This window comes from Loxodonta africana, chromosome 1 (assembly GCF_030014295.1).
Source record: "Loxodonta africana isolate mLoxAfr1 chromosome 1, mLoxAfr1.hap2, whole genome shotgun sequence".
Taxonomy (NCBI): Eukaryota; Metazoa; Chordata; class Mammalia; order Proboscidea; family Elephantidae; genus Loxodonta; species Loxodonta africana.
Window position 1 is genome coordinate 105,241,830 of NC_087342.1, and position 12,027 is coordinate 105,253,856.

The window sequence follows — 12,027 nt, forward strand, 5'->3', positions numbered from 1 at the left end:
TTTTTTTTTTCCTGCCCCTTCTTGACAGGCTGTGCCACATTGCTCAGCTAGAGAGCCACCAGCACACAGCCTCCCCGGATCCATGCCACCCCACCCACAGGCCCCTCAGTGCCACTTTCTCCTTTTTGGTTTCTTCTTTCTCTCTCTTCCTTTCCCTTCTACCATCTATCTAGCCGCATGTGCCGTCCCCACCCCTTCTTGATGGGCTGTGCCACATTGCTTGGCTAGAGAACCACTTGCACATGGCCTTTTCAGGTCCACACTACCCTGTGGGTGAGCTCCCTCAGTGCCTTTTTTTTTTTTTTTTTCTGGTTTCTTCTGTTTCTCTCCTTTCCCTTCTCCTTCACACCTGGCCCATGTGTCATTCCCACCCCTTCCTGACGGGCTGTGTCACACCACTCTGCTAGAGAGCCACCAGCACATGGCCTCCCTTGGTCCATGCTGCCCCCACTGGCAGGCTCCTTCAGTGTCATTTTTTTTTCTTTCAGTTTCTTCTATATCTCTTCCATCCTTCCTTTCCTTTCTCCTGCCAAGCTAGCCACGTGTGACATCCCCCAACCCTTCTTGACAGGCTGTGCCACACTGCTTGCCTAGGGAGCCACCAGCACGCGGCCTCCCTGGGTCTGTGTTGCCCCCACCAGCAGGCTCTCTCAGCGCCTTTTTTTTTTGTTGTTGCTGTTTGCTTTTGCTTTTTCCCTTCTTTTTGTTGTTGTTGTTTCTTCTCTCACACTCCTTCCTTCCTTTCCTTTCTCCCACTCACGTAGCCCCATGAGCCACCCTCTCCCCTTCTCAACAGGCTGTGCTATATTGCTTGGCTAGAGAGCCTCTGGCACATGACCTTCCCAGGTCTGCACTGCCACAACATGCTGGCTCCCTCAGCACCATATTTTTTATTTTTCTTTATCTTTACTCCTCTCCCTTTTCCTTCACCCTCCCACCTAGGCCCTGAGCTGCCTCTGCCCCTTCCTGATGGGCTGTGCTGTGGCACCCAGTGAGAGAGATATCAGCTCGCCACCAACCCAATTCTGCCCTGCCACAAATGGTCAGCTGCCCCAGCACCGTACTCATTTTTTGTCATTGTTGTTTTGTTTGTTGTTTCTCCTCTTTACTTTCCTTTCTCCTGCCCACCTAGCCCTGTGTGCCACTCATGCCCCTTCTCAACAGGCTGAGCTGCACTGCTCAGCTAGACAGCAACTGGTACACGGCCTCTATAGGTCTGCCCCACCACCTGCCGAATCCTACCAAGCCACCATTTATCACCTTTTTTTCCTTCTTTTTCTCACCCACTTAGTTCCAAGCATCAGATGCTCTCCCTCCCCTCTGCCTACCTGCATCACGTGCAAGTGCCATGCCCCAGAGCAGAAGCAGCATAAACCACTGGATCCTGCCCTGCACTGCCATGGACCCGCCCCATCGACCCCAGTACATGTCACAAACAACCCATCCCAAACCCTCCCCTGCGCTGGACCTGCCTTGTTGCACTATAGCTGAGCAACTGGCCCTGTCCACATAGGCAAGGTGGTGAGAAGTATTGCGCCCACAGGTGAGTGTGCAACAAAGCACGCCCAGCCCACCTGCCAGACAAAACCAAATAAAACAATAAAGCAGAAAGAAACAAACAAATCTACGGTCAATAAATGAAGAAAATAATTCCTGAATGTCCCAGAGGCAGCAGACAATATCAAAAATCGTATTTAAAAAAAGGACAAGATGGCTCTAGAAAGCTACCAAAATAAAACACCAGATGACCTTCCAGTCAAAGAAAAGGCACTGGAACTACCTGATAGGGAATTCAGAACTTTAATATTCAGTGCACTCCAAGGGATGAAGGAAAATGCAGACAAAAATAAGGAAAAAATAGACAAAACCATGGAAAATACAGACAAAATCACAGAAAACACAAAGCAATGGAAGAATTCAGGAAAATAATACAGGAATTTAATACAATAAACAACTAGAAATCATACAAGAAAAGCAATTAGAAAGCCAAAAGATAAACAACAAGATTTCAGAAATGACAGTGCAATAAAAAGTTTTAGAAGCAAATTTGAAACAATGGAAGACAGGATCAGCGAAATCAAAGACAATTCCTTGGATACCACTTTGAGGAAAAATCAGAGAAAAGAGGAAAGAATGAAGAAACACTGAGAAAGACTGGGATACAATCAAAAGCAAAAATCTGCATGTGATCGGAGTTCCAAAACAGGGAGAGAAAACAAAACACAGAGAAGATCATTGAAGATTTGCTGTCAGAAAACTTCCCTAATATCACGAAAGATGAAAAGCTGACCATCCAAGAAGCTCAACGAACACCACACAGGACAGACACCAAAAGAAAATCACCAAGACATAACATTACTCACTAAAACCAAAGACAAAGAAAGGATCCTGAGAGCAGCTCAAGAAAAATAAAAAGTCACATACAGAGGGGAAACAATAAGACTAAACTCTGATTACTCAGCAGAAACCATGCAGGCAAGAAGGCAATGGGATGACATATATAAAACCTTGAAAGAAAAAAAAATGTCAATCAAGAATAATATATCCCGTAAAACTCTTGCTCAAATATGATAGCGAAATTAGGACATTTCCAGATAAACAGAAATTAAGAGGATATGTTAAAACCAAATCAAATTTACAAGGACTATTAAAAGGAGTCCTTTGGTTAGAGAACTAACACCAGACAACAACTTGAATCTAGGACACAGGACAACATTGGCCAGATACCAACCTAGGTAATGAATTCTCAAGGATAAAACAAAACTAAAAGATTTACAACAGGGAACCAGAGAGGTCAATCTGTAAATCAGAAAAACATCAGAACAATAAAAGAGGGAATAAACAGTGTAGGTATAGAGCTTTCAAAGGAAGAAGAAGTCAAGGTAATATCAAGAAATAAAAGCCTGGTTTAAATTTAGGAAGATGGGGTAAATGTCCAGGTAACCAAAAAGAAAGTTAACAAACGTACTCATCAAAATAAAGAAGAAAAACACAAAGCCTCAGTAAAAACAAAATCTACAAAGACAAAAGCAATGAAAAAAACCCACAAACAAAAGGAATTCAATACAGGAGAGAACAAGGAGCAATGAAAATGTCAACACCACAAAAAAAAGCACTCAAAATGACAGCAATGAACTCACACCTATCAATAATCAACGCTGAACATAAATGGCTTAAATGCACTCATAAAAAGTCAGAGAGTGACAGAATGGATTAAAAAAAAAGAGGACTCATCAATATGCTGTCTACAAGAGACACATCTTAGAAGCAAAGAAATAAACATATTAAAAATATAAAAATGGAAAAATATATCAAGCAAACAGTTACCAAAAGAGAGCAGGAGTGGTAATACTAATCTCAGATAAAATAGACTTTAAAACAAAACCCACTATAAAAGACAAAGCAGGATGTTATATAATGATTAAAGGGACAATCCACCATGAGGATATAGCCATAATAAATATCGACACACCCAATTACAGGGCTGCAAAATTCATAAAACAAACTCTAACAGCACTAAAAAGAGAAATCAACAGCTCCACAATAATAGCTGGAGACTTCGACACACCACTCTTGGTAAAGGATAGAACACCAAGAAAGAAACTCAACAAAGATACAGAAGATCTAAAGGCCACAATTAACCAACCTGACCTCATAGGCATATATAGAATATTCCACCCAACAGCAGCAGAGTATGCATTCTTTTCCAATGCACATGGAACATTCTCCCAAACAGACCACATCTTAGATCACAAAGCAACCCTCAACAAAATCCAAAACACTGAGATAATACAAAACATCTTCTTCAATCACAATGCCATAAAAGTAGAAATTAATAAAAGGAAAATCAAGGGAAAAAAATCAAATACATAGAAACTGAATGACACCTTGCTTAAAAATCACTGGGGAATAGAAGAAATCAAAGATGGGATAAAAAAAATGCCTAGAATCAAATGAGAATGAAAACACATCATACAGCAAAGGCAGTCCTCAGAGGTCAATTTATAGCAATAGATGCACACATCAAAAAAGAGGAAAGGTACAAAATCAAAACATTAGCTAAACAACTCAAACAAAAACAGAATAGCAAAAGTAGTCCACAACTACCAGAAGAAAGGAAATAATAAAGATCAGAGCAGAAATAAATGAAATATAGAGACTAGAAAATAGAATCAACAAAACCAAAAGTTGGTTCTTTGAAAGGATCAACAAAATCGAGAAACCACTGGCCAAACTGACAAAAGAAAAACAGGAGAGGAAGCAAATAAGAAATAAAATGGTAGACATTGCAACAGATCCAGCTGAAATAAAAAGGATCATAACAGAGTACTACAAAAAACTATACTCCAAGAAATCTGAAAACCTAGAGGAAATGGACACACTTCTAGAAGCACACTATCTACTAAACTAACACAAACTTAAGTAAACAACCTGAACAGAGTCATACCAAGAGAAGAGATTGAAAAGGTAATTAAAAAAAAAAATCTCTCAACAATAAAAAGCCCTTACCCAGATGACTTCACTGGAGAATTTTACCAAACATTCAGAAAAAAGCTCACACTATTTCAGAACATAGAAAGTGAAGGGATACTTCCAAATTCATTATATGAAGCCAGCATAACCCTGATACCAAAACAAGACAAAGATACCACAAAAAAAGAAAATTACAAACCCATATCTCTCATGAATAGAGGTGCAAAAATTCTCAACAAAATTCTAGCCAATAGAATTCAGAATCACATTAAAAAAAAAAAAATACACCCCAACCAAGTGGGATTCACACCAGGTATGCAAGAATGGTTCGACACTAGAAAATCAAAGTAATCCACCACATAAATAGAACAAAAGAAAAGAATCACATGATCATCTCAATCGATGCAGAAAAGGCATTCAATAAAGTCCAACACCCATTCCTGATAAAAACTCTCAATAAAATAGGTATAGAAGGGAAATTCTTCAATATAACAAAAGGTATCTATAAAAAACCAGCAGCCAACATCTTTTTAATGGAGAGAAGCTGAAAACACTCCCCCTGAGAACAGAAATAAGGCAAAGATGTCTTTATCACCACTCCTATTTAATATTGTACTGGAAATCCTAGCTAGGGCAAGTCACTCCTGAGGTTCACCCTTCAGCCACAGATTAGACAGGCCCATAAAACAAAATGAGACTAAGTGGGCACACCAGCCCAGGGGTAAGGATGAGAAGGCAGAAGGGGACAGGAAAGCTGGTAATGGGGAACCCAAAGTCAAGAAGGGGAGAGTGTTGACAAGTGATGGGGTTGGCAAACAACATCACAAAACAATTTGTGTATTAATTGCTTAATGAGAAATTAATTTGTTCTGTAAACCTTCAACTAAAGCACAATTTTAAGAAAAAATGGTACAGGGAGATGGTGAATCCACCAACATGGCCTCTGTTCCCCTGATGACCAATCAGAAACAGCAACCAGATTTTCCTACTTGGAGTCTAGTCTCTCTATCCAAAACCATCCATATACTTTCTGAGGACAGGTCTTAGGCATCCATGAAGATTTCCCTAAGACAAAAGATTTGGAAGCAAAGAAGAGTCCTACTGACCATCAGGCTGAATGGTTTAAGCAAATTCTCAGCTACTATCTAACTCAGATACAGACCTGAATTTTACCAGTATCGCTCTAAGGGCTGTTAACTTAGTGACTTAAGTATCAGTTTGAGAAGGTTTACAAAATAATAAGAAGAACAACAATAATAATGGTATCCTTTCTAAGATCCAGACACCATGCCTGAAGCTTATGCCCAATATCTCATTTTGTTTTCACATCAGCCTTATAAGATAGATTCTGTGATTGTTCCCATTTTATATATAAGCTGAAGCTCAGTGGGGTTCAGTAATTTGACCAACATCATATAGTTAATTCAACCAGAAATGGGATTCACGCTATTATCTTTCTGAATCTACAGTATATGCTCTTAGTCTCTGAGCTATACCAACTCATTAACTACGACAGTTAAAGAGGAATGTAGAGATGATCTAGTTCAAAGCCCATTTTAAAGATGATAACGTCTTCAAAACCTTCCCATTTCAGAGAATTGTGGACTTGGAGAATCATGGGAGTCACCCAGTCTTCTTGTTCAGCGGCTGTCTGATGGTACAGTCAAGCCTCTGTAGGCAGCCACTTCTGTTTGCAGACATAGCCAGAAGTTTCTCATTTGTAATATACTGAACTTTTTTTTCTAGACCCTACCACCCCAGCACTTCCCTAGGTAGTAGATATACTGCAAAAAGCCACTGGGTCTTGAATGAGCCAAATCAAGCCGAATAGTGAATCAAACACCACCACCTTCATCAAAAAAAAAAAAGGAACCAGCAAGCCACTAAGTCAACAGTGTTTAGCCATTTGTCAGCAAGTGACAACTCCAGACCTTGTTTCAGGGATGCAGAGATGCCCTCACATATTTTCTACGGGGAAACCTTTGGCAAGGTTACTGGGGAGACCACAGAATTGTGGGACTAAGTCTGAGGGCTGTGGAGAAAAGAATAATAGAAATTCCTTTTCCTTTGTCCTATTTAATCAGGCCTGCCTGTCTTGTGGTGGGCTAAAGGGAAACGTATTTGTTCAACTAAATTCTTGTCCAAACAACACAATTAACTTCCTCCTCCTCCTATCCCTTTTCCTTCTCCTCCTTTTCCGGCTCCCTGAAGCTTCCAGAAAGTAAATTTTACATCTTTCATTCAACATTACTTCTGTGCCTGCTGAGACTATAGCTCACAAGGCTGGCAACAAGTCTGCTGAGAGGTCACCCTACAAACTGTCATTTGATTCGAGGGAGGATAAGGGCCAATCTGTCCAAGTACCGGACACTGTAGCTTTATAATTTACTCACTTGATAGTTCCAATGTTATTAAAAAAAAACAAACCCATTGCCATTGAGTGGACTCTGATTCATAGCGACCCTATAGGATAGATTAGAACTGCACCATAGAGTTTCCAAGGAGCAGCTGGTGGATTTGAACTGCCAACTTTTTGTTTAGCAGCCTGAGCTTTTAATCACCGTGCTGCCAATGCTATTAAACTGTTCAAAAGCATAAGAGGGAAAGCAAGCTGTAAAACTGGAGTAGGGGCAATGTCTGACCTCCTCTAACTTCACAAGGAGGGATGAGAATCAAGATCAACCACCCAAGGCTGATTCTTATGAGGTGAAGGTTAGGTATGCCTCCTCACTCTGCCATCTTTACCAACTCTGACACCAACTGTCCCTCCCACAGCACTCTCTACTGGGTTCAATAATTCATTGCAACGGCCAAACAGAACACACAGTCAATATTCATAATTATGGGGTTTATTAGGGAAGGAATAGGTTATAATTCAGGTTCAGGAACACTCGGGATACACTTCTTCCATCAGGACAGCTGTGCTCACAGACACCTCTCTCTGGCCCTAGGCCTCTGCCCTGCTCAGGCAAGTGTTACAAAACTCCTTTAGACCCTGTCAATAAGTCCCCAGAGCTCTTGTGGTGTAGTGGTTAATAGCTTGGCTGTTAACCAAAAGGTCAGCAGTTCGAATCCACTAGCTGCTCCGTGGAAACCCTATGGGGCAGTTCTGCTCTGTCTATAGGGTCACTGTGATTTTGGAATCTACTCAATCAGGGATGCAGAGATGCCCTCACATATTTTCTATGAGGAAACCTCTGGCAAGGTTACTGGGGAGACCACAGAATTGTGGGACTAAGTCTGAGGGCTGTGGAGAAAAGAATAATAGAAATAAGTACCCAGAGGCACCCCAGGCACTCACCTTTCTCACTCTGTGGGCCAGGAAGCCCAATGCACAGTCTCTGGCTGGTCTCTCCTGCCACCACTTCTCACTGTCTTCAGAGTTACAGCTTGCTCTCTCTCTCGATCTCCTGGTTCCAGGAGCTTCTGCATGCAGGGATCCCAGGTCCAAATGACGCGATCTCCACTCCTGGCTGTTCTTCCTTTGTGGCGGTAAGATCCTCTCTCTGCTCTGGAAATGACTCTTTTAAGACAAAACTGACCAATCCCCTTGGTGGCCACAACTGCCTTATTTGCATAGTCCCACCTTATCACGTGGGTGGGAATTACAAGACCATGGCTAGACATGTCACAGAAAAGCAATCCATTTTACTGCACAAACTTCTGGATTTTTTGCAAAGCCAGAATTACAGTGATACCAATACCTGAAAAACATAGCATCAAAAAGAAAACTACAGACAAATTCCATTCATGAATATAGATTTTTAAAATCCATAGATGACAAAAAAGGTATTTGAAAAAATTCAATCCTCATTTCTGATAAAATATCTTAACAAAAAAGAGGGATACTTCCTTAACATAATAAGTATATGCAATCAAATAAAAACCAGGTCATACTTACTGATTAAATACTAAAAAGTTTCCCAGGAAAAAGACAAGAATGCCCACATTACCACTATGTCTTATACCTTATACTGGAGGTATAAGACAGTGCAACTAGAGAATAGAAAGAAATAGGAAGTATAAAAATTAAGAAAGGAAAAAAAATTATTATATGTTGATGTTATCATTAGAAACTTTAAAAATTCCAGTGAGAAAATGCACTACAGTGTCTAGCTGCAAAATAAATACATAAAAATAAATAGTTATCTTCTAAGTAAATGACTCAGACCTAAGAAAATAGAATCGTAAGGTGGCAGTAGGGATAGATAAGAACCAAACCAACTTACACTACAACTTATACTACTTATACTCCCAAAGGCTCAGGAATTCATGGAACCAGTTACTCTCAAAAGTGAGGAAGGATAAAATAAAGAGAACTGATTGAAATACTGTTAAAAAGCAGATATCCCTGGATCCCCTCCCAACTCCCTGCCTCACCACAACAAAAGACTAGAGATGTATTCCCTGGAAAGGGCAAACTAGGGAGGTCTCTGTTCTGGACACTAGGCACACTTATTGTTGTTGTGTGCTGTTGAGTGATTCCAACTCATGGCAACCCTATATGAAAGAGCAGATCTGCCCCATAGGGTTTTCTAGGCTATAATCTTTACAGGAGTAGATCACCAGGTCTTTTCTCCCATGGAGTCACTAGTGGATTCGAACCTCCAAAGTTTTGGTTAGCAGCACATTGCTCAACCATTGCATAACCAGGGCTCCTTGGCACACTTGAGGGCAGGAATATCAGACAGAAAACAGAATTAGGTATAAGAATTAGATGCTCAAAATCCTGCCCTCTTCTGCCTCTATGTCTAGAACACTAGCAGCCTCGTTTTCACCCTTCCAGAATGACATTTGAGAAGATTTCTCTGAGGAATCTGACAGCCCACCAGGAAAGACATGAAAATACTGACATCAAGTGTTCCCCCAGTGAAACGAGCTAGCCAGAACACCCTATAAACCCTCCCTGACATGGTGAGAGCTTCTAATCAGCCTAAATAGGCACGGATAACGAAGGATCACTGAGGAAAACTTCTAACATAAAGTATAGAAACCAAAATGTGCAAACAGAACACTGAAACTTGGGGCAAATGGATTATGGAAGATTAAACAAAACAAGAAATTACCATTAATTAAAAGTTAATGATATAGAGATATTGTGTTCATAAAATAATAACTGAATGCTACAAAGAAGAAATATTCAGAGAGAAAAAAAACGAGGAAGAGCTTTTGGGAAGTAAAAACATGGAATCAGGGGGAAAAAAAAACTTTTTAACTCTACAGAACATTTCGGAGATGATGTTGAGAGAATATTCCAAAGTATAGAGCACAAATACAAGGAGATAGAAAATTGGCAAGAAAAGATGAGAAATTAGAAGCCTAGTCCAGAAGGTCCAACATCCAAACAATAGGAGCTTCAGAAAGAATAAATAATGAACTTGGAAGGGAGGGAATCATTAAAGAAATATTTCCAAAAAAATTTCCCAGAACTGTAGGGTATAAGTTTCCAAATTAAAAAGGTCCAGCACAAGAAATCAAAATAGACTCATAATAAATCACGTAATTGTGAAATTTCAGAACAATGGGGACAAAGAAAAAAAAAAAAAATTCTCCTTATCTCTAGAGAGGAAAATAGAAGACCCATACAAAATATCAGGAATAAAAATGGTTTCCACTTCTAGAAAGCAATAGAGCTATGCCTTCAAAACTCTGGAGTAAAATGGCTTTCAAGTTACAGTGCCATGACCAGTCATATAGTCATCCAAGTATCACAGTAAAACAAAGACATGCTTAGATGTGAAAGAGTTTACTTCCCTTCCTTGTGAAGCTATTAATGGATATGATTTACCAAACATGACAGTAATGCCAGAAAACAGGAAGATACTGTATCCAGGAAATGGGAGCTCTATCATAGGAGACAGACTAAAAGAATCCCCAGGATAAATGACAACATAAGACAAAAGTTCACCAGGAAAAAAGAGTAACAAGTTCAGATTTGGGGGGAGGGGAGATAAACTGACAGAATAACCAATAATATTAGTATCTTGATAAGAGATTTATAAACTGGCAAAGAGCCTGCAGCTGAAATAATGATAATCACATTGAAAAAAAATAAGCAAATGAGGCAGGGAGAAATAATAATTACTAACTCCAGGGAAAAAAATATTAAAACACATTACAAATCTATTGTATTTGAAACAATCTGGTGCTGATTCAGGAAGGCAAAGCCAATTGTAACAGATTAAACAGTTCAGAAAAAGTCTCATATATAAATGAAAATTTAAAATGTGATATGGGTGACATATCAAATCAATGGAGAAAAGATAGGTTTTTCAATAAATCATGTTGGCAAGCTATTTAGAAAAAAGAAAAAAAAATTAAACGTTTTTCTTACTCTCTATTCCCAAATAAATTCTAGATGTATTCAAATTGATATAATGAAGCTATGAAGGTACTAGAAGAAAACTAAGTAAATATCAGGTAATCTAAAGTAAACATAAGAAAGATCTTTCTAAATAAAACTCAAAATCCAGAACCATAAAGAAAAAATTAATAAATTTGAGTACATAAAAATCTAAAGCATTTCATTCCAGAAAAAATTATTAAAAAGTCAAAAGACAAACAACAAATCAGGAATAATATTTGCAAAACATAAAATAGCCAGAGTTATTTACCTTAATATGTAAAGAGCATTAACAAATCACTAAGGGTCAACAATCCAAATGAAAACTGGAATTAGGCAATTTACTCACAAAGGACATATTAGTGGTTAATAAATACACAAAAAGACATGATGCTCAAGCTTATTCATAATTAATAAATTTATATTAACAAATATAAATTAAAACAAAATAAAATACTATTTCATGTGTAAGGCTGGAAAAAAAATTTAAAGTGTTATAATACTCAATGTTGTTAAGAATGTGGGGAAATAGTTATTGTCACACATTTTTAGCAGCATATAAATGCATACATTTTCTTGGGAGAGAAATAAAATATATTTATCAAAACTTACAGTTCACATACCATTTTGACCAGTAACCCAACTTCTAGAAATCTATACTTCAGATATATTCTTACATGTTTACAATGCCATATACTCAAGGTTGGTTATGTTACATGGATCCCTTCAGGACTGACCCGTTATGAAAACAGGGTTCAGGATAAATTCCGCAAGTTACACGGTGTAGGTTAAGAAACAGGCTTTAAGGGGGAAAGATCACAATCAACAAGAGAAGGTCCATGACCCCCATCAACTTACCAGCCCCTGGGGAGATGTACAGGGATAGAGGCCGACTACTGTAAGTGCAATGTGAGTCTGTGCTCCAACAGAAAGACCTTGTGCCTTGAGGGGCTCCCTTTTTTTTAAGGGAAAGCATGAGGATCACCTTATCAATGAAGGACAAGCTTGGGCACTGTGATATCTGGATATGGTGACAGCCAGAGCCCAGACTTAGGGTGAGGCAAATGAGGCACTCAGCTCTAGTGTAAAATTTAAGGGGTCAAAAAACTCAGTAATTTGGACATCAGCAAAAGCGTGGAGTAAACAGTTACAAACACCTACCACTCCATAGAAACGTTGCAAAAATAAGCAGAAACTGTCAAAACCAACTT

The 12,027-nt window shown here is 39.1% G+C and overlaps 1 protein-coding gene across 3 annotated transcripts in view; it reads right to left on the bottom strand.

Annotated features, from left to right (window-relative positions):
- Nucleotides 1-271: 271 nt before the first annotated feature.
- LOC111750031 (uncharacterized) overlaps nt 272-12,027 on the bottom strand; it is a 43,227-nt gene continuing 31,471 nt past the window's right edge. For 2 of the 3 annotated variants that reach the window (XR_010322184.1, XR_010322180.1), the window contains one exon: nt 272-7,984. The gene's annotated coding sequence lies outside the window, so the exon portion shown is untranslated. The remainder of the gene's footprint in view (nt 7,985-12,027) is intronic. The other variant, XR_010322182.1, reaches the window with a different exon arrangement.